At 40.1% G+C, this 24598-nt stretch overlaps 1 protein-coding gene and 1 long non-coding RNA gene across 8 annotated transcripts in view; one reads left to right on the top strand and one right to left on the bottom strand.

Moving 5' to 3' along the window:
- Nucleotides 1-24598, top strand: part of B3galt1 (beta-1,3-galactosyltransferase 1) — a 547096-nt gene that overhangs the window by 381454 nt on the left and 141044 nt on the right. The window lies entirely within an intron of this gene.
- On the bottom strand, nucleotides 9655-12540 carry LOC132655918 (uncharacterized). Its single transcript, XR_009593874.1, has 3 exons — nucleotides 12204-12540; nucleotides 11792-11932; nucleotides 9655-9846 (listed from the first exon to the last, which is right to left on the bottom strand). It is a non-coding gene; the product is annotated as an uncharacterized LOC132655918 (long non-coding RNA).

Consider the following 24598-nt stretch of genomic DNA (forward strand, 5'->3'; position numbering starts at 1 on the left):
GATGACAGCACCATGAATGAAAACTATCATTCAAAATTCAGGAGAACTTTCTATGTGATGGATGTTTATCTCATTCCCTTCTATGTCCTCTCTGCACTTGGGTTTTGCCCATTCTGTGTAGAATTTCAATTTATATTTGATTTAAAAAAATACAGTGTGAATTTTTGCTGTATTTCAGAATATTTAATTCTGCTTTGGAATACAAGAAATAGGATTTATATGGCAGGATTTATACTGACTAATTCACTATTTTATAATGCATGAAGAAAACCATGGGCTCTGTTAGGTAAAGAAAATGAATAAATAAATAGCTTTTAAAACAGGCAGAACTTATGTGCCCTTTTTAGATGTATCAGTCAGGATTCTTCGGAAAAAGACTGATATGACAGATGTGGATATAGGGATACATGTGGAAAGAAATTTGTTAAGGAACTGGGATGATAGGGGCTGAGAAGTTTCTTGTAAGCTGGGCAGCCTTGGATAGGATATGGGCTTGGATAGGATAGGATATCCACAGGCATGGGATAGTACAAATCCAAAAGCCTCATGCTCAGAACAGCCAGTAGTATAATTGCCAGCTCAAGACCCAAAGCTTGAAAACCTGGGGTCTAGAGGGGAATGTCCCAGGTTTAGGAAAGCAAAGAAAGCACTCTTGATTGGTTGGTTTGTCTCTCCGACAATCCCTTAGAGTAGATAGTCCCCATTCACTTCATTAACTCACAAACCACAAATATCTGGAGATACCCACATAGACACACCACAAAATAATGCTGTACCTTTTCTCTACAAACTTCTTAATCCTGTCAAGTTGACATCCAAATTACTATCATAATAAGTCATTAGCAACCTTTGAAACAAATTAGTCGTGCATAGAGGAGCACATGCCTCTAGCACAAACCATAAGCTAAGCACATGGGAGGTGCTAAGATGCTCAGTCTTGATGTGTTTTGAGTTGCACACCACTTAATGACACTCTCTCTAGCAAATGAAGCTTTTGTGTCTCACTAGACTAACTGCTTGCTTTTACTTGTATCCTGGCACATTTGCCTCTTTTTTAATTATTCTTATTTTGTTATATTAATAACATTTTATTCACTTTGTATCCCAGCTATAGCCCCCTCCTTCTTTCCCTCCCAATTCCACCCTCCCTCCCTTGTCTCCTCCCTGCCCCTCTCTAAGTCCACTGATAGGGGAGGTCCTCCTCCCCTTCCATCTGACCCTAGCTTATCAGGTCTCACCAGGACTGGCTGCAATGTCCTCCTCTGTGGCCTAGCTATGCCTCTTTTAAAGTGTGTGTGTGTGTGTGTGTGTGTGTGTGTGTGTGTGTGTGTGTTTATCTATGTACCATCCACCTGTAAAGCTGCTTTGTCGATACCTTAGCTTTGGTTTTCATGTCCACAACACCACATGAAGAGAAAAATAGAATATAAAACATTGCATAAGCCAGAATTCCAGTAGTAGCCTCCTGCTCTGTCGGCACTCTCGCTGCCCTGTTTCTCGCCTCTTTCTCATGTGTTTCATTATGTGTTTAAATTGATTTAATGAACCAAGTGATTTAAAGTATCTTAATTTAATCTGTGTGCCTTTCAGTTCCCTGGTCTTAGGAGTAATTTGCTTAATCACATACATAAAGTATACCTACCTTGCATCATATCCCGGGAGTAATCATTTTCACCATATTATTGTATATGCAAATATGTATTGCTTTATAATAAGAAGAATATGCTTGTTCACTTTCTGAAAGCCTAGAACTCAGCAGTTTTCTTTCCTTATTTCCCAATGAGTTAGTTTGAGAACTAAAGCACAGTCCTTATTATCTTGGTACAAGCTTTGTAAGAGCCCTGTAGTTTAAATTTTATGTCCTTCTTAGCACTTAAACAGATATTTTAACTTCAATGGGTTCAGATATTTTTTCTGATTAAAAATAACCTAGGAATAATAGAACTCTTCAAGAGTTTTTAAATTACCCCAAATCATAAAAATCAAATGCCAAGTGTCATCTACTTGATAACATAATGATACATGACTCTAAAAGAAAATAATAATATCTTAATCATTTGGGGCTTTGCAATTTTTTTTAACTCAATGAATTCATCATGGCCTGTGGGTAATCCGGGGGGAAAAAAACTAATGAGATAGGCCCTTCTTTCAAGTCCCCCAGATTTGTAGTTCAGGCCAATTTCCAACAATTTTGATGAGCAAGGAGAGGAAGGAGGGTAACCAGAACTCAGACTGGCAGCATGATAAGTCAAATTATAGCCCTTAAGGAAATGAATAGCATAAGGGGCAGCTGAATGTGTGATTGAATCTACTAAGATGCTCGGTGGGAACCCTGAAACGTTGGTCCCAAATGAGAATTCACAGCACGAGCATGCCCAGGGTCCTGGGGCAAAGCCTGTAAGGCCTTACCTAATTGCAGTCATTTCGAGGGGTCTTTTCCAGAAGAACCAGACTAACAATTGAATAGCAACTTGAAAACCTGTGGGAGATTAAAACAAAAAGAGACAGTAGATGTTGCAACAGATGTTAATGAGCACAGCGGACACTTAATTAAAAAAAAAAAAAGCCAGGAAGTAAAAACCTGACTTACAAGGCACAGTGACTAGTATGTTACCCTTATTTAAGCCCCTTAGGAGAGGGCTGAAAGAGTGTTCATCCATTTCCATTTCAGCTATTTTAGCAGACTACCAGGGGTTGAGCACTTTAATCTGAAAAGGCAATTATTTAACTTGAATTTTATAGGCTAATAATCTGAATAGTGTGTCACTGGCTGATGAAACGCCTCCCTAGCTGTACTGCAACATGGCAGCTGGCATCATGGCAGGAAAGTATACCAAGGAGAGATCACATGGTGAGACAGGAAGCCAAAGAGAAAATTAGGTTCTTGGAGAATCTATATTATTCCCTTCTGAGGGCATGCCTCCAACGATCCAAAGACCTAAAGACATCCCACTATACACACACACACACACATACACACACACACACACACACACACACACACACACACACACACACTGCCGCCCTTTAAATTCCCACCACCTCTTAACAGCACCACACTGGAGACCAATCTCCCAAAACATGACACATTGAGACACAGTTAATTCAGATCCATAACACACAGAGAGCTTGGGCAGGGTTCAATAGACAGAGAATCAAGGGAGACTTAGCTTGTTCTAACCTTATGATGAATGGTGGATAAAGACAAGGGCTGTGCAGTACAGGGTGCTTAATGTGCAGTTTCTTTTGTGGGTATAATCACTGTGCAGGAGAGAAAAATCCTTACAGCAGCACTTCATGAACAGGAGGAAAAAGGGAAAATGTCCTTTTTGCAAACTAAAGACGCTCAACAAGTTGGTATGTTTACTCTGCTAACTGGCAGTATAAACAATGCTCATACTAAGTCTGACATACTAGTATATCTCTTTACATTGTTCTCGACTTTAAAATGTTCTCTTCCCACCCTTCCTAACACTGCATGGTGCCAATTCCTCTCCAACCCATTCAGATATGTATTTTTCTGAGTCTGTCAATTAACTATCATTGCATAAGCAACCACACTGAGATACATGGAAACCTAAAACAGCAATTCTTTACTTTCCCCAGTTGTTGGATGACCACTACAAGCTGCCCAATTTTTCCCCATAATATATGGATGCTGGGCTTCCCACACAGCTATAGCCACTGGGAGCTCAGCTGAAAGTGAACATTCAGGACAGCCACACTCCGTTGTTTATAGAAGCTATAATGAGTGGAAGAAGTTAAAGGACTGGAGGTTTGTCCAGTCTTTTCTCTCCATGAGAAAATGCAGCATGGCGTAGGCCTATTAAGATGACAGGAATAAAATCTGTAAAAGCATCCAAGGTTTATCCCAGAAAATTCTCCAGGGTTGTTCACATATTCTCCTGCTGAACCCCACCACAAACTTGTAGACCAGTTGGGTGGGCCAGAAGGTTCAACCAAGCATTGCCTCCCTGGTGTTCTCCCATAGCCTTCACTGGGAAGGCAGAATTCTCTGGTGTGATTTGGCTCCCTGGGGTTTCCCTAATGAATGTTAAGTCCACAGAACAAAAAAAGTGGCCAGTGTTCTACTCCAAATGCGGGTTTACAAGCTAGGGGGTTCAGATATCCTATCAACACAAGCACTAGCAATTCAGAGGACGGTCTCAGGCACACAGCCCCGAGGGCTCTCGTGGCTCCGCTCAGTCCCATAGGTTCCACAAAGTTAGAACACTGGTTGTGTGAAGAGGGGTCCCCCAGCCCCCTCATGTTTAGTATCCCCTTATGAGTGATTCCTGTTCCATTCAAGATAGAGCAGAATCTCTTTGAGGAAAGAGCCAAGCTGAAGTGACACACACCCCATTTCTTTCTTGCTTGCTTGTTTGCTTGTTTGCTTTCTTGCTTTCTTTTCCCCAGAACAGGGTTTCTCTGTGTGCCCTGGCATTCCTGGACTTGCTTTGTAGACCAGGCTTGCCTCCACAAAGATCCTCCTGCCTCTGCCTCCCTGAGTGCTGGGACTCCATGTGCTATCACACCTGGCTCACACCCTATTTCTTAATGAGAGCAGTGCAGTAGAGTTTGCAACCTCCTTTATATGATACATATTCCTCTTCAGTTTTCCAGCCAGCAACCATTTCTATTGCTGAAGAAGTGGGATTTAATACACATACTCTCTCTCTCTGTCTCTCTCTGTCTCTGTCTCTGTCTGTCTCTCTGTCTTACTGTCTCTCTCTCATTGTTGAGCTTAGATAGCTTCTTCTGACCACTCTTTCAGTATCCACCCTCGTTTCAAAATGCAGCCATCCTGGGTGGCTTTTGTACTTAGACTGAGCCAGGTTTTGTTTGGGGGCTCTGCCCATTACATTCTCTATCACATACTGCCTTATCTTGTTTGCTTCTGCTTAATCTCTCTGGTCAGGCCTTAGACTGAGTAACACCTTCAGAGTGATAATCTAAGTAAGCGTTAAATTTTCTTCCTTACGTTCTACCGGCACTTTATTCTCCTTTCCTTCTAAGTCTTTTCCTGCCTGCTTATTTGTGTGGGGGATTGTGCTCAGAGCCTGGAATATTCTAAGTGTGTATTCTACAGCTTTGCCTTCTAAGTGTTTCTTCTAGAGATTCGCTCTCGGCCTCTAACGTCTTGTTCTTTACTTCAATCCACCCTGATGTCAAAGTTTCAAATTTGCATGTTAACAATTGCACATGTAAATGATTGAATAATCTAGCTTTCATTTTCATGTCCTGGCATTTTCCTACAGACATGCCTCTCAGTGATTAGTCAGATATTTTAAATCAGGGCTTAAAACTGAAGAGCAGAATTTTTAATGACATAATTCAGGTTAGATAATCAATATAATGTGATGCTTAAGCAACCTAGTAAATCAACTAGTGTACAAACTTGTCCTCATCCCCCACATACACTGTAACTTACTTATTTACTAAACTGCAACTACTAAATGTTATGAGAACCTATGTCTTGATCACTCTCACTGATTTACAGAAAAACTCGGAGATAGAAACAGATCAAAGGAAAAGGATTTTTTTATAAGGTTTGGCGAAACTAAGGAGAGGGAGATTCTCAGCTACTCTCTCTGCATTGCTCATAGCTGTGTCACAGTTTATAGAAATGATAAAAAAAAAAAAGCCAGGAAATACACATATGGGGAGATTTCACTGTTAGTCCATGTTATCAGCCCCGTGATATACACAAGGCCCTCATTAGACATGAGGGTCTTCTGGGTAGCCTATCTTCACCACTGCATGGAATTCCTGGAAATATTCTGATCCCAGTGACCTCAGTTATATAAATGCAACCAAAAGAATTTTTCCGCAGTGGGACATCTGTTCATCTGGCGACAATATTCCCTGCTTCCCTTTATTCTCCAGCACAGTTGTTTTGTGATTGCTTCTTCCTCTTGAGCTCTGCTGTCTCAGTGAGTTTGCTGAGATACAGGGTAGACACTTGTATTAAATCTGAAATGGCAGTGACATAAGCAAGGGAAAACTATACTAAATAGTGATGAGAACACAATCATTTCAGGTCCATATCACTGTTCCATGGTGGACACCTCATGACCTTGTCAACACCACTTTCCTGTTGAGGCCTATGCTGGCTATGCCCAGGCTCACAGAGGCATGCTCACCTTTCAAACAGATCAAGATATGGCTGGCCAAGCTTAGGAGGCAGACTGTCTCTTGTGAGAAAAACTCAGTTCCCTCTGGTCTCATTTACTTGCTAGATTGCAGAGAGAGGACAACATCTTGCTATAGATAAAGATGAGGAAAAATAGGTCTTTAGCTATCATCCATGTGCAGTTTGAAGAAGAAAATGGACATTGGGAAAGAAAATTATATCCACACATTTATATATATATAAAACATTTATATTTCAAATCATCTTATATTGAGGAGTTGGATAGAATAGTATTCATTCGAATCCCACTTCTGACCCCTTGGCTTTTCAATCTCATTAGCAAAGTGTGAACAATGCATGTAGAACACCTACCGCTATAGTTAACAAGTAGTAGATGGTCAATAAATGACAGTTGCTATGTGTGAGTGAGTATGTTCCATTACTTTCATTAAAAGCTTGCTGGCTACAATATCATTCAATGAATTCTTTGTCTTCATGTACCTAGAGGAAAGAGTACCACATACAGTAGAGGTTTGCCAGGCCATGTGTAAAACATCATGCTCTACCTGGAAATATAAACATGAGAAATGTTGTATACAGGTGTTTATGGCTATTGATAATTTGGGGGAATCTTTGTCTATCTCTTTTATCAAAGTATAAATTCTACCTACAAAATCCTCTTAATCTGAGTTTAATACAGCTAATGTGTAGAACCTTGGAGACTTACTTAATCCATAGGCTTCTGATTTTCTGGTTAAAAAAAAAACCTTTTCATATAAGTGTAGGCTATATTTACATCATTTTAACCCTCCTCTTCCCTCCAATCCCCAGATTCCCTCAGAGATTTGTGACCTCTTCTATTTTCACTATTGTTATACCTACACATAACACACACATACACACACACACACATGCATGTTTATATATACAATCTGTAGAGTTCACTTAGAGATGCTTGTGTGTACATGTGTTTCAGGCTGAGGCGAATGCTTGGTATAGAATAACTATCACAAGGTTCTGACCTGGGGAAAACTGATTCTCCTGCCCTCTGTAGACACTGTCTTTAATTCTTCTTCTAGGCGTGGAGCCTTGTGAACTTCCCCTATTTCCATTTACATGTTGACTGGTGTTGTCGTGATTCCGTTCTTGTTTAAGCAACCCTGTTGTTGAGATTTCATGGGCTTAACATCTGTGATGTCTAGAAGACACCATCTTAGAATGCATTCTTCATACTATTCCACAATGTTACCTGAGCTGTAGGATTAGGATGGTTTTATAAATGTACCAGCTGGGCCTTTCACCCCACAATCACTTATTCTCAGCATTATCTGCAGTGGCAGAAAGAAGCTTCTATTAGTGAGAGCTCAGGGCTACACTTATCTTTGGTTATAACAATAGATATTTAGGATACATCTCACAGTTAGTTTTATTTAGGAAAATGACAGCATCATGTTCTCCTCTAAAGTCTTTGAGCAATTGCAGCCTTGAGCGGTTGGCTAATTTCACAGTACGAGGTGTGAATTCCTTCCTATTGAGTGGAGCTTATGTGTAATTATATTGCTATTGGTTTCATGTAAGATATAATTGCCACTATTACACCATTGATATTTTGCATGAGAGGTATCTCTCAGGAAGGACACCTCCAGAATTAGTTTGATCCCACCAGGTCCTGTGCCCAAAATTTGTGATACCTTCAGCTTTAGTCTCTCAAGGGCAAAATGGCTATATTGTTTTGAAGTTCTCTTAGAAACCTCTGACCAGAGGTTTCTGGTCATGAAGGGAGATTTCCCTTACTTAGCACTGGGGTATTTGTTAGAGAGTCTCCGTGGCTCTCGGAGAACCATTATCACACCGTGTGGCATAATTCCATTTTAATATGTATTTTATACTCCATTTTTATATCAAATCTTTCCTGTAAGCTTATAAGACAGTGTGTTTCTCCTTGTGGTTTTCAAATAGTATTGTTGTTATTTACCCTTCCTTTCTCCCTTACTTCTGTTACTCTCTCCTTGCCCCCAGTTAAACCTCCCTCGCTTCGTCCTTTCGCTTATCTATAGTGCCTGGGACCTCCTGGCCCCCTCTCTATGCTCCCTAGGCCTCTGATTTTCAATCTACAAAAACTGGTATGGTGAGTCATAGCATGTCGTTGTACTGTGCAGTTTAAAGGAGAGAGTACACACATACAGCATTGTACAATTGCTTAAATACATAAGGACTTCATGATGTTGCTGTTGACATTTTTCTTCTACAGCTCTCAGGGCAAATATTACCTTGATTGGATGATTCAGTGTCTGGGGTGCACTGAGGAAATTTGAAGAGTCGCCTTGAATTAAACAAAATTGAATATATTACATGAAAATGACTATGTTATGAAATTGAATGAGTGCCGGAATTTTATGCCCATTTTCAGAGTTTAAATATGATCACTGAGGTTGCTTATGATCAGAGGATAAATGGGGATGACAGGACAAGATGTGAGGAAAATATACTGGGCAATTTGGAAGAGCTATCCTCTTCTGCCTGAATCCTTATTGCCATGTCCTAGCTTAGATTTGTTTGTTTGTTGCATTGCAACATGATAATTCTACAGGGCAAATTCTGGTCCTTTCAAATGGCATAGCCCACTTTTTCTACCCTTCCATTTGAGAATCGTGCTGCCTTCTGTACTGAGGGGCTCTTTCGAAACAACTTGTCAATGTACTAGATTCTTCAGTGTCCCGATTGATTGGTATGTTGTGATAACACCGTCCATTTTTACTACTAAGATACAAAGACACATAAAGGCAGAGGAAGAGCTAAACCAGGAAATCCTCTAACATGGGATGGTGAGCTAAGTGTTATTTAATATGCCATTGTGATATAAGTGACCAAGAGGTAGGATTTGGTCCTTTGAAGGAAGAAAAAGATGACCAGAGGCAAGGCATAAATTATCTTCAAGGCAGCAGGGCTAAATGCTAACAGGCATTGATTAGAGTGATCCATTTGGAAACAAAGAAAGTACAAGTTAACTGGGTAGGAAGGCACTCCATTTTACCATTTGAACTGGTCTTTCAGCCATCAGTGCATCTGCTTCTAAGCTAGAGCAGTTTTGATTTTCTTGATCTCTGAAGGAAAGGCCTTAATGTTCTTAAATTATGTAGCACTGAAAATGCATTTTCACTGTTGTAGCTGTACCTTATAACAGTGAATTTGCTCCAGACCATGTTTATGCCTTTGAGCTGTTACTGGATTAGTCTTAGAAAGCCTGACTCTATATAGTTTTACTATATGAAATTTTAGAGTTTTTCAAAGGTGTAGTCTTGTGTGAAGAAGTAAAGTGCTTGGATGATGCTGGACATTGTGGCATTGGGTTATAAGTTATTAAAAAGGTTTGTGGTTTTGATTTTAGTTATTTTTCTGTAAGCCATTCCTTCAGGTTCAAACACAGCCCAAGAAATAATGAGTAAAAAAATAATAAATGATTTTTAAAACATTTATTTTAAGGTCATCTCTTTCCCATTCTTCCATCCATTAGTGCTCAAATGGAATTTAGATGGGAAAAAAAGATATTTAAAATGGAGTATTAAAGATTATCTCTGTAAAGTCCTTTATATTATACATTATCGCAGCAGTTCAAGGTCAAAAACACCCCATCCAGCAGAGGCAGAAGCAGAAACATGGGGGATGATCAAATCCCAGTTCTCTGGGCTTTGTGTCACACCACATCAGTGGCCCTGAAAAGTTAAATGCACAGACTTAAATACTGTCTTTTTAAATTTTGAACCGCAGAAAGTTACAAAAACCACAGAACTTTGACAAGTCCATTCAAGGATAAGCCCTGCCAAGAAAATCTTACTGAAACAAAAATATTAGAGCATAATTTTTCTTAATAAACTAATAAACACTGCTGGCCAATGGCTGCGGTTTTTTAGAGGGTCAGCAGACTTGAGCCTGAAGGCCAGGCTTTCCTCTAAAGCTGGAATCTGGGGCTTTCCTCAGCAGCTGTATTTTAATCCCCTGGCTTTGATGCATAGTAATAGTCAGGAGACATTGCTTGTGGGAAATTCCATTCCCAAAGGGAACTGATCATCATTGTTCAGAATAGAAATGGAAAGAGGTAAAGGCCTTTCATGAGTGGGCCCTCTCATTGTAAAATAAGTTTTAGACTATTTTTTTCTGCATTTAAGGGGTCACCAGGCAGCAAAAGCAAACCTCTCACGTTTTCCATTATGGGTAAAAATCATATTCCATGGGTTCATTATGAATTTGCAAGGATCTGTGTTTTTCTCTCCCTCGAGACAGAAGCATTCATTATCTTTCTAATGTTATTATAATAATAAGTAAAGTTTGGGGTTTTTTACACAATTAAAATTATTAGCAGAGGCACAGTTGTATGTGGAACAATGCATAAATATCATTTATGAAATATCAGCCTACTGAAGTTGCCAGGATTGCATGATACATAATTTGGATGTGGTAGGCCATTATACCCAATTTAAAATTCTGTCAAATAAATGTCAATAAATGAGAATACCATAAATAATAACATTCAGCTTTTAGCTGAAAGAGCAAAAGATCAAAAATAGTGAATACAAATTCCTATAAATACTTCCTCAAATACAAATATGCAAATTCCAATTCAATATACTTTTAAGTGTGTGTGTGTGTGTGTGTGTGTGTGTGTGTGTGTGTGTGTTTGGCTCTTTTGCCTGCATGTGTGTATATGTTCCACATATGTGTTTGGCATTTGTGGAGGCCAGAAAAGAATATTGGATACCCTAGAACTAGAGGTACGGATGAATGTAGATCAACATGCAATTGCTGGGAATCAAACCCCAACCCTCTGCAAGTGTATCCAGTATTCTTAAATACTGAGCCATCTTTCCATCCTTTTATCCACTACTCTATAATACCCTATACAATTTGTTACTAAGCATTTCAATATCATTTGAATTTACTTCTAGTCATTAAATGTCTTAATTTTAACTAAAATATTGGGGCTCTTGGAATATACTTATCTGATAATGACTAGAGTCTGGAACAGTATATTTCAAACAAATTTTAAATCAGAATTTAATAGTGTTATTGCTGTACAACTCTGTGCATAGGAAACCAACTTAAGAAAAGGTTAAGCTGTCATGGATCATTTGGGGTATTTGCTTCCCTAGATTTTTATCACTATAGAAATAATCTAGATAATAATTCAGAAGATAAACATAAACTTGTTTGTTACCAATGAAAGGGACAGTTGTTTCAGGTATGCATTCTGTCTTGTGGTACTAGGGATTCACCCAAGGTCATCCCATATTCTAGGCAAGTTCTGCACCCTTGCTTAAGTCTCATGTTTTGAGTTATCACTCTGAGAACTGTTCTGCATGAAAAAGAACATTGATATGTAATGCCTAATTCCCAATGGATGAGCTGTTAAAGTTTACTCACATCATAAACATTTAACTATTCAAAGATAAGTTATATTAACAGGGATCTCTCCACCATCCTAACTTGCATTGTTCCAAAGACAAAGTCTTTGTCTTGGCTTCTCAAGAGAGAGAAAGAGAAGGAAAGCTGAGGAAGCATGTAGGTTTGGTGGGAAAGGAGTTCTGAGGGCTCAGCCAGGCTGTGGCACTACCTTGGTGGCTCAGAAGCTAAGGAGCAATCGAACCCTGGGACGAAGCTTACCTTGCAGCACAGAGGAGAGCAGGATAGTCACACACATCAGGAGACCACAGTTCAGCAGGCTGTCCTTTCCCAGAGCCAAGGTCCCAGCACATACTTTCATTATAATATATATTTCATGTGTGCCATGAGCATGAATTGTGCCTACAACCACACATCAAAATCCACAACAAAATTATGAGGTGAGCACTATTATTTTCTTTATTTTACAAATGACAATAAAAAGGCCATGAGGATGAGGAACTGTTTCATACAAGTCATTAGGACAATGAGTTCTGTGGGGCCTGGGAGCCATGTGACTCGGAGAGCTGGCCTGGAACGGGAGTGAGATGAAAGTGTGTGTGCCCACACCCCTAAAATCTCGTCTTGAGACTGGCAGGAGTAGAACTGTTCCCTCAGTACAGGTAGCTCTCACCTCTGACACCCTGGAAGTGCTCACTTAGCCAGGCAGCCAGATTACAAATTAAACTTCCTCTCTCCTTAGTAGGTCATGTCCAGAAAATTCCTCTTCACGCAAATAACGCGTTCCCAGCACCTTAGCCTTGGCCGATGATGTACGCTCACCCTAAAAGCCTCTACCCACTCCCCAAAAGTTTAAATAGCCTCCCTGCCTCCCAGGAGTCTGTCACTCTCGGCTCACTGCAGTCAGAGTTCTCATCAACCCCATCCGTTCAGGCCTCGCTTTCCCACACAGGTCACCAACCTGATCAGGGCTATCATGTCATTAAGGGAAGTGGAGTGGACTGGGAACAGCAAGTCCTACCAGAATTCAGGCTGCAGAGTATCCGGGCTTACGCAATGCAAACGTGGAAGATACTAAGTAACTGTTTCCTGGCCCTGCTCGCCATCAGCTGTTCTCAGAAGACAGGAAAAAATCACCCTGGAACGGCCTTGGCACCGAGTATGGCAAGACAGCTGAAGGTTTGCAACACAACAACCTAAGAGACCAAAGGCCCTGATGGCCACAGTATCTGTCAACATTTACACTGAAGGAAAAGTTTCACTTCCTGTAAAGATACCTGTGCTGGTCATGAAGTTTCCTTCCTAAATTCTAAGATGGAGTAATGAGTCCTGGATTTAGTAACAGGAAAAATAAGTCTCCACCCGGATTTCCTTCCACGAGGGTTGTCAAATGAGAGAAATGTATGGAGACAAGTATTTCTTTGTGTCCCTTTGTTTTGACTGAAACAGATGGCCTTGCTCAAAAATGAATTAGTTACAATATAAAACCATGGGCCTTTTTTGATAACGGCAAATAGCATTCATTCAGTCCGCCAGGCTGTATCTTTCTTTGACTGAAACTGAGATAAGGGTTCAAATTCGGTATGAAGCTTCCCAGACAGGCGTTTTGAAGACGGAGGCTACTCGACCCGCATCAGCACACCTCAGCAAGCCCCTTGTGAGAGCTCTAGTTCCTCACTCCTGCATTCCATTTGGACCTCTGTGATAATGTTCAGCCATTTCAAATTATGCCAACTAATCCATGGCATGTTATTCATCAGCCTGAGTCATAACTGAGTTTTGAGGAAGGTGGAGCTTTTTTTTTCTTTCCAATTCTTTTATTCTTTTTAAAATTTTAATTATACTTTACTTACTTTGTATCCCCCCTCCAGTTCCCTCCCTTCTCCCCTCCCAAGCCCTCCATTTTTCCCCCTTCTCCATATATTCCCCTCCCAAAGTCCACTGGTCGGGGAGGGTTTCTTTTGCTTCCTTCTGATCCTAGTCTGTTAGGTCTCATCAGAAGTGGCTGCCTTGTCTTCCTCTGTGGCCTGGTAAGACTGCTCCCTCAGAAGGTGGAGCTTTTTAAAAAAATAATTTGAAAAATAAACCTTATGAATTCACAAGATTGGGGCCTGCAGTTCTTCAGCTGAATTGCAAAGTCATAGCTCATAGGTTATGGCGATTTGATCCAGTCCTGTCCTTACTCCCTAGTGACCAAAGATACACACCTCATTCAAACTCTAGCATGACAGCAACATAGAATTCTTACCGGGTAGCCCCTGAGCAATGTTCATCAACCAGAACAGAAGAGAAAGAACCTCACTCTGTGCAGAGTTATTCCTGTACCTGGCAAATATATATTGTTCCTGAATTATATTTTTTTCCTGAGAATTTTTCAAGGAAGCAATACTCTTCCATCTTTAATTTCCAGAAGAATGGAATTAAAATAATATGCATCAGTGTTGAAGAGCAAAGGGTGGCATTGCACAATATAGATGGAACAGTCATTGGTTTGTTTTATATCCTATGCATTTTTAATAAGAAAATTCCCATTTACAGGAATTAAGTGTTTCAGATATTGATTTCAGAGGGCTAATACATAATATAAAAATAAAATTTGGTAACATTATATGGTGATGTGTATTGAATATAGCTAGAACCCTCGAAAGTGAATAATGAGGCCATTCCTGTTGAAATATTTCAGAAAATCAAATTCATTCCCTGAAGTGCATTGCAATAAAATTGAAACAATTTTACATGATTTACGGTACTCTAATTCAGACTTTTAAGGTGATTTGATATCAGAAACAGGGGTTTCTTTTTCTTATGCTGTCAAATACTGTAATATTCTGTAATGGCATAAAAAAGCTACCAGAGATCTCACAAAGCAGATGTGGCCCTGTGTTTGTTGTCATGTAAGCCTGCCTTTTAAATGTCCTTTCTACATATAAAAAAAAAAATAGTCATATGTTATCTCAGTGAATCTGGCTTAAAGCTTAGTCACATGTGAATTTTCTCAAAAAATAAGGCAGTGTCCTTTATTATATCTCTGGAAACTATAAAATATCCAACTATATTCACATCAACTCCTCAGGATATTAAAGGGAAAATTACTCAAATATATTGAGTTCCATACATAACAAATACCCTTCTAGATGCTCTCAGATCCCTGTTTTAATCCATCAGGACTCAAGGAAGTAGCTATCTTCTTTTTTTTTTTCTTTTTTAATTCCTGCTTGGAAAGAAGCAAAAATGAGACTCAGTAAGGCTTTATTAAATTGGTGAATGCCATGTAATGCAGTAATGAAGATATGAAAATGTGGTTTTTTAACATCACTTTGTGTGTGTGTGCATGTGTGTGTACAAGTATGTCAGGACAAAAATGTAAAAGCCAGAGAACAATGTGTGGGAATTGGTTCTTTCCTTCCACTTTGAGAGTCTGGGAGATGGAATTCACGTATAGACTGACAGCTCAGTGGTGTGTTTTTACCCACTGAACCATATTGTCAACCTAGTACCCAGGTTTGAAGCTCAGCAATCAAAGCCATTTTCCTGAGTGTTATGTTAGACACCCAGAAAGTAGACTGATGGTCAACTAGGAAGACTGATGGTCATGAATATTGTTTATGACATTCTGCCCCGTGTATGCTAAGTGACAAAGGAGGAAATTTATGCTTGGAAACTTAGAGTTTACATTTTTTCCTTTGACAGTTGTTACTGGTAGATTGGGCTATCTTTAGGTAAAATCAGAAATATTTGAGCATTGCTTCAGAACTCTCTGCTTTTAGAAGAGAGGACATCTGCTGCCCAGCCACAAGTCATGTCAGGATGACGTGAAATGACATCAGAGACCGTGAGGCTTTAGTGAGAAGGCGTAGTCGCATTTCCTCTGGGTGCCATCCTTTACTGTAAGCTGAGCTAAAGCTGGAATTATTATATCAGATTTACAAGGATAGTCATTTTAGAATATGATAGGTATAGAAATGAAGGACCAGGAAAACAACTGAAACTTAAGAAATAGAAAAGATGCAAAACTACAAAGCTCTAAAATATTTTACTGAGCCCCCAAAGGTACCCTCACGTCTTTCTTTCCTAATCCGCAATGGGAATTCACAAACAGAAACTTAATAACTCCGGGAGATATGATGTTTCCTTCCTGCCAACTGTGACAGCCTGTCAAAATATTTGCAGCACAGTGATTAGTGAGCTTTATTTTTTTAACAATTTTGTTATAAAAATAATGCTGCTTTCAGAATAACACCCAACAAGAGGATAATACTCACAAAATGAAGAGAACACCCAACTGCTGCTTCCTAGAGGTGAAGCAGCCTTCCTCTTCCTCAGGACAGATACAACCACAAGCATTTATTTTTGTAAACAGGGTCATAGCTCATGCTCACACATTATCCTCTAACCTAATTTTAAAAGGAAGAAAGAAAGAAAGAAAGAAAGAAAGAAAGAAAGAAAGAAAGAAAGAAAGAAAGAAAGAAAGAAAGGAAGGAAGGAAGGAAGGAAGGAAGAAAGAACACACCATTCATTTAAAGATTTGGCTTCTAAGAATCTTGAATGATAACACTAGCTGGGATGACTTTAGACAAATACTGCTGAGCTCCAAATGGGATAAGTTGAGATAAATTGATGTGAAATTATTGCGTTTTTTAAGTAAATGAACGTGAAAGGCTTTAAGGGAAAGAGAAAAGATAGCAAAATTTATGCATTTAGACTAATTCTTCCATTACACCCTTGGAATACCAACTAAGCTATTAAAGATCAGAATTAGCAACATTATATTGAATTATCCACAGTAGCTGATTCATTTGCCCTTAAAAAGTATGATTAAGAAACAGTTTCTCAAAGATGGAAGTAAAAAGACAGAGATACCAGACTGTTAAGTCTCATTCCCCCCGCCCAGGGATAAAAAATGTAAAAAAGAAAAGAAAAAAAAAAGTTTGTTCCATTGTCATTCCCAGAAAAGAAAATGAGACACTTGGAGACAGGGATGGAAAAGAATGAGAAGAAAGATAGACAGACATATACAGAGTGTGTGGAAGCAGGGCAGAGACAGGCAGACTGGTCATAGCACTTCCCTTTCCTGCAGTGAGGAAAGATAATGTCCTACTTAGTACCAAGCTGACAGTATTCTACATTTCTATCTATGCTTAACTGTGTGAGTTACTTGTTCATCAGACATCTCTACTGCAAGACACGCCAAGGCATAGGACACAGGAAGTTATGAACCTGGAACCTGGAGACAAATCCAGGAATAGTCAGAAGAGACGAGCTGAACCCAGACGACATAAGCTTGTATGACTTGTGAGCCACTGAGTTTTATGGTGATTTGTCACACAGAATTAGTATATGAATGAGGCAGGCTTTCCTAACCTTGTAACAATCAAGGTGTCCAAGTATTTTCCATGCCAGATCCCTGGCATTGCCATGTCTTCAGTGAATGGGATGAACCTCATAAAACTAAATGATTCGCAGCAGGAGGCAAACATCCTGTTAAACTGCCATGCTTTTTGAGAAGTCTAATGGCAATGGCTTCCAAGTTCAGCCCTTGATATTGAGGACACTTTAGAACAGGATGATTGACAAAGAAGTCAGGCCAAGTTTCCGATCCAGTGTCACAGTGCTAACATGGCAGCTACTAGACTATTTAACTCTCACTTCAGTGAAATGAATTAAACATTACTCTCATAGTCAGAGCAGTCACGTTCCAGAGGCTTGGTAGCCACAGGGGCAGGTCGATGGACTTCACCAACACAGAATTCTTCCACTATCACAAAGGCCTGTATTGATGGCACTGATGGGATATGAGGGACCCAGCCATTAGTCATCACCTACTAAAAATCAGGACACTGAAGGTCTTCTGAAGTTAAAGACCTTTCTTTGAGAGGGGAGAAAAAGACTTAATTATCAACTATGATGTTAATGTACAGAAACTACTTTAACTGATATAAAAGAAACCAAGTAGAGAGACTTGAACCTCTGTTCAATTGTACTGCCTTATCCTTTCACCTGGAAGAGACAGAGATAAAGGTCTTAAGCATAGACGGCAAAGGGGCAAAGGAAACCTTAATCCGGTTGACTGACCTTCAGGTATGATTAAGCCAGCTCATGTAACTGAATAATTAAAATTGCCAAAATTTATAGAAATCTAGTCCTGTTATCATGAGTCGGAGATGAACCTATGCACTTGATTTCAGGTAAGACTTGCCTTGCAGGACGACATTCACAAAGGAAACCAAAGAACTTCTTAAAGAAATAAAACAATTTTTTAACTGTTTCTCAACAGCCAGACAACAAAGGCAGATAGATCATTCTTCCTTTGTTTCAACCTAACAAATATCACGTTGTTCCTTGATGATGAAGGTACAATGAGAATAACAACAAATTTAGAAAAGGGAAGTCCGTAAGACTCAGCTAGGCAGAGACAAGCATGGAAAACAGGATGAGGATGAAGAATGCTAGCACGGGACTGGTTTTTAAGGGCACGTGGGGCATCCTTATGGTCTCTGTAATGGTTAATCTTGACTGTCAACTTGACAGGACTTAGAATCGCCTTGGCAATGAGCCTCTATGAATGATTACCTACTTTAGGTCAATTGAGGTTGGAAGACCTACCTGCTTATGGGTCGTACCATTCTATAAGCTGGGGTCCTGGAGTGAATCAAAAGTAGATAGCTAGTAAAATAACAGGCATTTATTACTGTCTGCTTCTTCACTCTGGCCACATGGACTATGCTCCTTGAACCCATGAACAACATAAACTCATTCTTCCTTAAGTTGCTTTTGTCAAGTCAAAGCAACTAATATAGTCTCTGAAGAATAACATTATAAACAATACACAAAGAGGGAAAACTTTTGCCTGAATGAGTGTTAACAGAATTTGCCTTCCAGAAACAGTTTCACACATCTACCCAGCTCCACATGTGCTACCAAAAACCTATTAGTTTTTTTTTTCACAAAGAGGAATCCATGTCTGCTTCCCTTGAACCTGAGCGTATTGACAGGGTGCGGCAAAAGTGAAATCACGTCGCGTTCATGCATCCTTTAACAGTAGGGATGCGCTTAGAGATGTGTTGCTAGAACATTCTGTGATCGCATGAACATCACACGACATGCTTACCCAAAATTAAATGCCTTTAGACTGTTGCTCCTAGGCTGCAAGTATACACAGAACACTAGCATTCTGAATACTGTTGGCACCTGTAGCATAGTGGCATTTGTCTCCGTCTGGATAGAAAGGGTACGAGAAGAGTACGCTGTGAAAGGTACAAAAATTAATATACACAGAAGTTGTTCTGGCTGCATCATAAGGGGTTGAGAGGCGATGGGGTCCGGGGTATTACTGTGTGTGTCTAACTTTTACTTTATAAATGCTTTAAAGTAGTTTTTCTTCCACTTTTTTGGCTGTTTCATAATAGCATTGAGTTTTTTAAAAATCCTATGTACTTTCCTACTCTAAAATTTTGTTATTACTTTTTAAAATTTTTGGTAGAAGCTTGGTTACAAATACCCACATTAGCAGAGGTCTGCACAAGGCCAGGATCATCAGCATCACTGTCGCCTACCTCACATCTTACTTCCCTGGAAAGGGCTTCAGGTTCAATACCATGGTGGAGCTGGTGGTTGCCATCAGTGCTTTCTTCTTTTACTCTCATCCCAAGAAAGGGTGTGTCTGGAATAAAATTTTCTCCCACAATTAGAGTTTAAAATTTAGTAAGACCTTTCAGCTGACCTTTTAAGAGTATCCTCATATACAGCTCTTGCTGTTTCTTCATTGGGTAATGAAGACTCTGAATCAGTCAGATCACCCAGAGGTAATGGCACCTTGTATATCATGCTGCAGCCACTCTTGCTCTATAGAACTGAGTACAGATATTTTTCCTGTGATTGCCATGGTGATGTGTCTGCTGTTTGATATACACCTTCTCCAACTGGTTTTAGTATCATCGTCTTCAGCAACTTAGACTGACAGTTTATTTTCCCCACCCCACCCCACCCCTGTGCCCCATTCTCTCGTATTTCAGAACCACAGCTGTGGTGGGATGGACTGTTCCTGACTTGGGAGGAACACCCACCACTGATTTCCCATCTTCAACATCCTTAATTGATCTGGATTTCATGTCCAAGTCAATCACTTGACATGGACTCTTACTGGAAAGATTAGCAATGGGTGTTTTATATTTAAGGGCCATGATGCCAAAAACAACATGGGATTAAATCAATCACAAGAGAAAATGATGCAATCAGGAGATGGAATAATGATGAAATGTTTGAGGCTGCTGCCTGAATGACTCAGCATGGTGCTTACCAGTGTCCTGTCCACGCAGAAGGATCTTTCTCTAAAATGATAAAATGTCATAAAATCATACATAATGCCAAGGAATCGTTTATGTAGATGGTCCCATGTGCCATACATATATATCTCTGTATTGTTACGTCTCTAGGTGATAGGCATCTCCTAGTTCTATTTTAATGCCATGAAGTCACTGTTGGCTTTGTGATTTGTTATTGTCTGAACTACAAATTCTGCAGCAGAGTATGACTGTACTTCCCAGCCTACTTCTTCCTCATAACAAGGTCATGCCTTCTTCTTTCTTCTTGACCCCTTGGCATCCTTGATCTTACTATTAGCCTGTGTTGCTATGAGAAGCACAAGTATTCTTCTAGCTGATCTCCTACCAGGCACATAATTCACACTTCTCAGCCATGGGAGTAATCCCTCTTGAAAATGGACTCCTAGTGCCCCAAAGAAACTCCTAAGCTGATGGTGCAAGCAACTGAGAAAAGGGCTTTATTCAGCCCTGCCGGATTCCAGTTTTCCAAACAGGACAGAGATCGCTGATGTTTAGACCATTACATTTTGAGGTGGTTTAGTATGTAGCAGTGGGTACCAGATCCAAACATACTTTTCCTTCTATTAGCTGTCAGTTGCTTACAACATTTTACGGTTTTATTGTATCAAAGTACACAAGCCCAGTGTGAGTCTCACTGGACTAAAGTGATGAATTCCTTTCTATGGTGTGTAACAGGGTATGCAGTTTCTGAACTTTGCTATTGTCTAGATGCAGCCCGCATTGCTTGACTTGTGCCATTGAAAACTAGAAAGAGATGGCATGGAACCTTCCTATAGTATCACTCAACCTCTCCTTCATCTCCCTCTTCCATGTGCAAGGTAGAACAGGGAAAGCCACATGCATAACGAAATGAATCCTGCCACAACATTACATCGCCCTTGACATGTAACCTAATGTATCTACAAGTCCCAGGATTTAGGATATGAACTTGTTTGTGGGAACAGTATTCTCCTACCACAACAACTAGAACTAGTTATACCTGTATTATAGTTGTAAAGTAAGATTTAAATTGGTTGATGATCTGTAGATATTCACCAGAGATATTTCATCAGATTCCCTGAACTCTCAGAAAATGGTGCAAAAGTCAGGTCCAGGGCGGGTTTCTCATTTTTTTGTAGTTGTCTTAGGAATTACTTTTGGGGCACGATGGTTCACATTGTACCCAGTCTCTGTTTTTACACTTTCACATCTTCACAATTTGTTACTTTATGAATCTTCTCACCATCCCACACTCTGTCCCTGTTCTACACTACACCTTGATAAGATGTAACTGCCTTCTCTTCCTCAGTTGCTACATTGTAGCTAATCCAGTCAAACCAAAGACAATAAAAAGCAGAGCCCGCAGCCATATTTTATGAAATTAGTGAAGAGCCACACAAAGTCACCCTTAGCCACTCCTGATGAATGGCAGTGCAGCTAACTCAGGTAAGCCTCCTACCCAACCTTTCCCCCACCCCCTCCTTCCTCTGGCTCTGGAGAAAACCAGAGAAAGTGAAGTTTCCCATTGTTTCCTGTAGAATGGGGCAGTGCCCTGAAACCTCTGACCACAGCTTAGCTGCAGCAGTAGCCTTACAAAGAGAAAGTTCATTGCTGTCTCCTGCTTCTCATGCTCTGCCCTTCACCAGTGCCACCAGAGAGAGACTTTTTCCCAGTCCAGATGCAAAATGCCCCCACCTTCCTCTATCCTCCCAAGAAAGCAGAAAAGTATTTACTTGTGGGCTAAAAGGTAGCTTCCCCTTTCAGTGAACATGAAGAAAATTATTTATATAACTGATATTTAGAGGATCTTGCAAATTCAGAGGCTTGAAACCTTGGAACAAACTTTTTTCTTCATATTTTTTTCTTCATGTTGCTTTTATTTATTCTCCTGCCACACTCCCCTTGCTTCCCCGTCCTCTCTTTAATCCAAACAATTGAGGTTGCTTCTAATCACCAAGGCAAAATGCCTACTTAATGTGTGCTTCAAAGGGCATACATGCCAGGAGCAGGCCTGAGCCCAGGGCAGCGTGTTGCCAAAGGCAGGGAGGAAAACCAACCAGGTATCATCCTGAGTCTACAGGAGAGCTTCAGCCTTTCCAAGGAAAATTAAAAACACATAACCAGATTACACATTCTGAGCTCTGCTCCCTGTGGACTTCTGCTGAATTCTGGATGAGGTGAGAAAGAGAGAGGAGGAATCTTGGCTCAAACAATAGACAAGCAGCCACAGGTGTGGTATAAGCCTTATTTCTAACAGAGCCTTAGGGCTCTGGAGTTGTGTTGTTTTTTGAGTATGCTAAAACTGTGTTACTATTTGTAGAGTTAGATAGATCCTGTTGTGAGAGAAAAACTTGAATGGGGCAAAGGTATGAACAATTCTCAAATTTTAAAAAAAGTCACAGCACCAAACAGTAACAAAGGCCCAGGGACCTTTGACTTCATATCGCTATCCTTCTAGAGCAGCTGGAGACCGCCACACACTACGTGGTGGTAAGTAAGGTTTATGTATCATATCAACTTAGTTAAGCCTCACAAAAGAAATGAGTGTGTTTCCTTTATTTCCTAGGATACAGGCCTAGCTCAGGAGCCCAACAGAATTCAGCTATCATCCTAGCTCTATTAATATGCTAAGATCCGGTTATTTTATCACCTAGGAAAGGAGATAAATATATATACCACTTCTGTGCTCAAATAAGGCGATATGCAAAAATTCTCATCACAGATATCACAGCAGAACATGCTCAGTAATGACAAATAAATGCTTGTTATGTATATTTGTGTATACATTATATATATATATATATATATATATATATATATATATATATACATGTTTTTCATTGAACAGGGTTGACTCTGCAAGACATCTACGGCAGCAAAAATGTATTTATCAGGATAAAGAGGAGCATGCTAATGGGGGTTTATGTGTTTCTAAAGAAAATAGTTTACTCCCCCCCCTCCCCAGGTACAAAGGGTAGAGTTTGTATTCAAACAAAACCAATATTGCTTGCTAGTAATTTTAAGAAAGAAACAGAAAAACAATTCACCTGCATTGTGTCCTCTAGTGAGTATAGCTTGCTTATAGTTTATGGCTTAGATACTTAGAGCCCTAGAATAGACCCACTGTAGGATTAAGACAACAAAATTCCTGATTGGAAAGAGTTCAAGACGGAGTTGAATCCAAAATTCCTTTTTATTTTTAATTTTTATTTATTTATTATTTATTTAATACAATTTTATTCACTTTGTATCATGGCTGTAGCCCCCTCCCTTATCTCCTCCTAGTTCCACTCTCCCTCTCTCTTCTCCCCCTATGCCCCTCCCCTAGTTCACTGATAAGGGAGGTCCTCCTCCCCTTCTATCTGACCCTAGGCTATTATCAGGTCTCATCAGGACTGGCTACATCTTCTTCTGTGGCCTGGCAAGGCTGCATTTCCAGGGGTGATGATCAAAGAGACAGCCACTGAGTTTATGTGAGAGACAGACCCTGCTCCCCTTACTAGGGAACCCACTTGGAGACAAAACTGCCCATGGGCTACATCTGAGCCAGGGTTTTAGGTCTTCTTCATGCATGGTCCTTGGAGTATTGATCACTACAGGCCCTCCTGGGCCCAAAGTTTTTGGCTCTGTTGGTCTCCTTGTGGAGCTCCTGTCCCCTCCAGGCCTTTCTATCTCCCCCTTCTTCCATAAGATTCTCTGCACTCTGCCCAAAGTTTGGCTAAGTGTCTCAGCATCTGCTTTGATACCCTTCTGGGTAGAGTCTTTCAGAGACCCTCTGTGGAAGGCTTCTGTCCTCTTCCCTATCTTTTCCCACTATCTTTTACCCTTCTGACTGAGCATTGAGCATCTTCCCTTAGGTCCTCCTTCTTGCTTAGCTTCTTTAGGACTATAGATTTTTATATCTTTATCCTACATTATATGTTTAATATCCACTTGTAAGTGAGTATATACTGTGTGTGTCTTTCTGCTTTAAAGATGAAGAAAGTAAGGCATTTTGGAGGGAAGTCTTGCCTGTGCTCTAGAGTTGCTAGTAACGGGGCTGAGGATGCTTCTGTGAAGATGTTGCTCTCCCTGCCTGTGGGGCCAGGCTGTGCTTCTCAGAGTCTTATCTGAGGCTCCTCCTCATAGACAAGTCTAGAGATGAAATAACATATGTTGAAAACAATATAGCGATCGCTGTGCTGGTGTTTCAAAGTGCATGTCTGGTTTCCATTTGTTTTAGAAACTTGATGAGTATTTTTTTTTAGATTTTAAATGTGTTTAACCTGACCATTTTAGCCTCTTCTCTTTCTTCTGTATTCTACACCCTATCAAATCACCCAGCTAGCATCTGATGGGTGTGCCTTTTGAACCTGCCACTCTGGTCCAAGATGCCAGCATCTTTTGACTCAGATTAATTCAATATCCTAACATCTGGTCTCCTCACTTCCATCTTGTCTCTAAGGGCAATGATTTCTTTTAATGAATCTGGGTGTGTGTTTTAAGGGGGGATCCCAAAGTTTCCTACTGTGTTTTGAATAATATCTATGTCCCTTGCCTGAGTATCGTGCCCTATGTGATGTGGTCTCTGTGTCCCTCCTTTATTTTTACCTTTTACTTACCTTGTTCTCCATCATACTCACCTTTATTCTGTTCCTTGAATTCTTCCAATTCATTCCCATCCTAGAGCCTTCAGTGGTAATTCTGCTTGGAATGTTATTGTACTGATGCCTCTGAAATCAAATTCTGTCTTGTCAGTCCTCACTCA

This window comes from Meriones unguiculatus, chromosome 8, assembly GCF_030254825.1.
Source record: "Meriones unguiculatus strain TT.TT164.6M chromosome 8, Bangor_MerUng_6.1, whole genome shotgun sequence".
NCBI lineage: Eukaryota > Metazoa > Chordata > Mammalia > Rodentia > Muridae > Meriones > Meriones unguiculatus.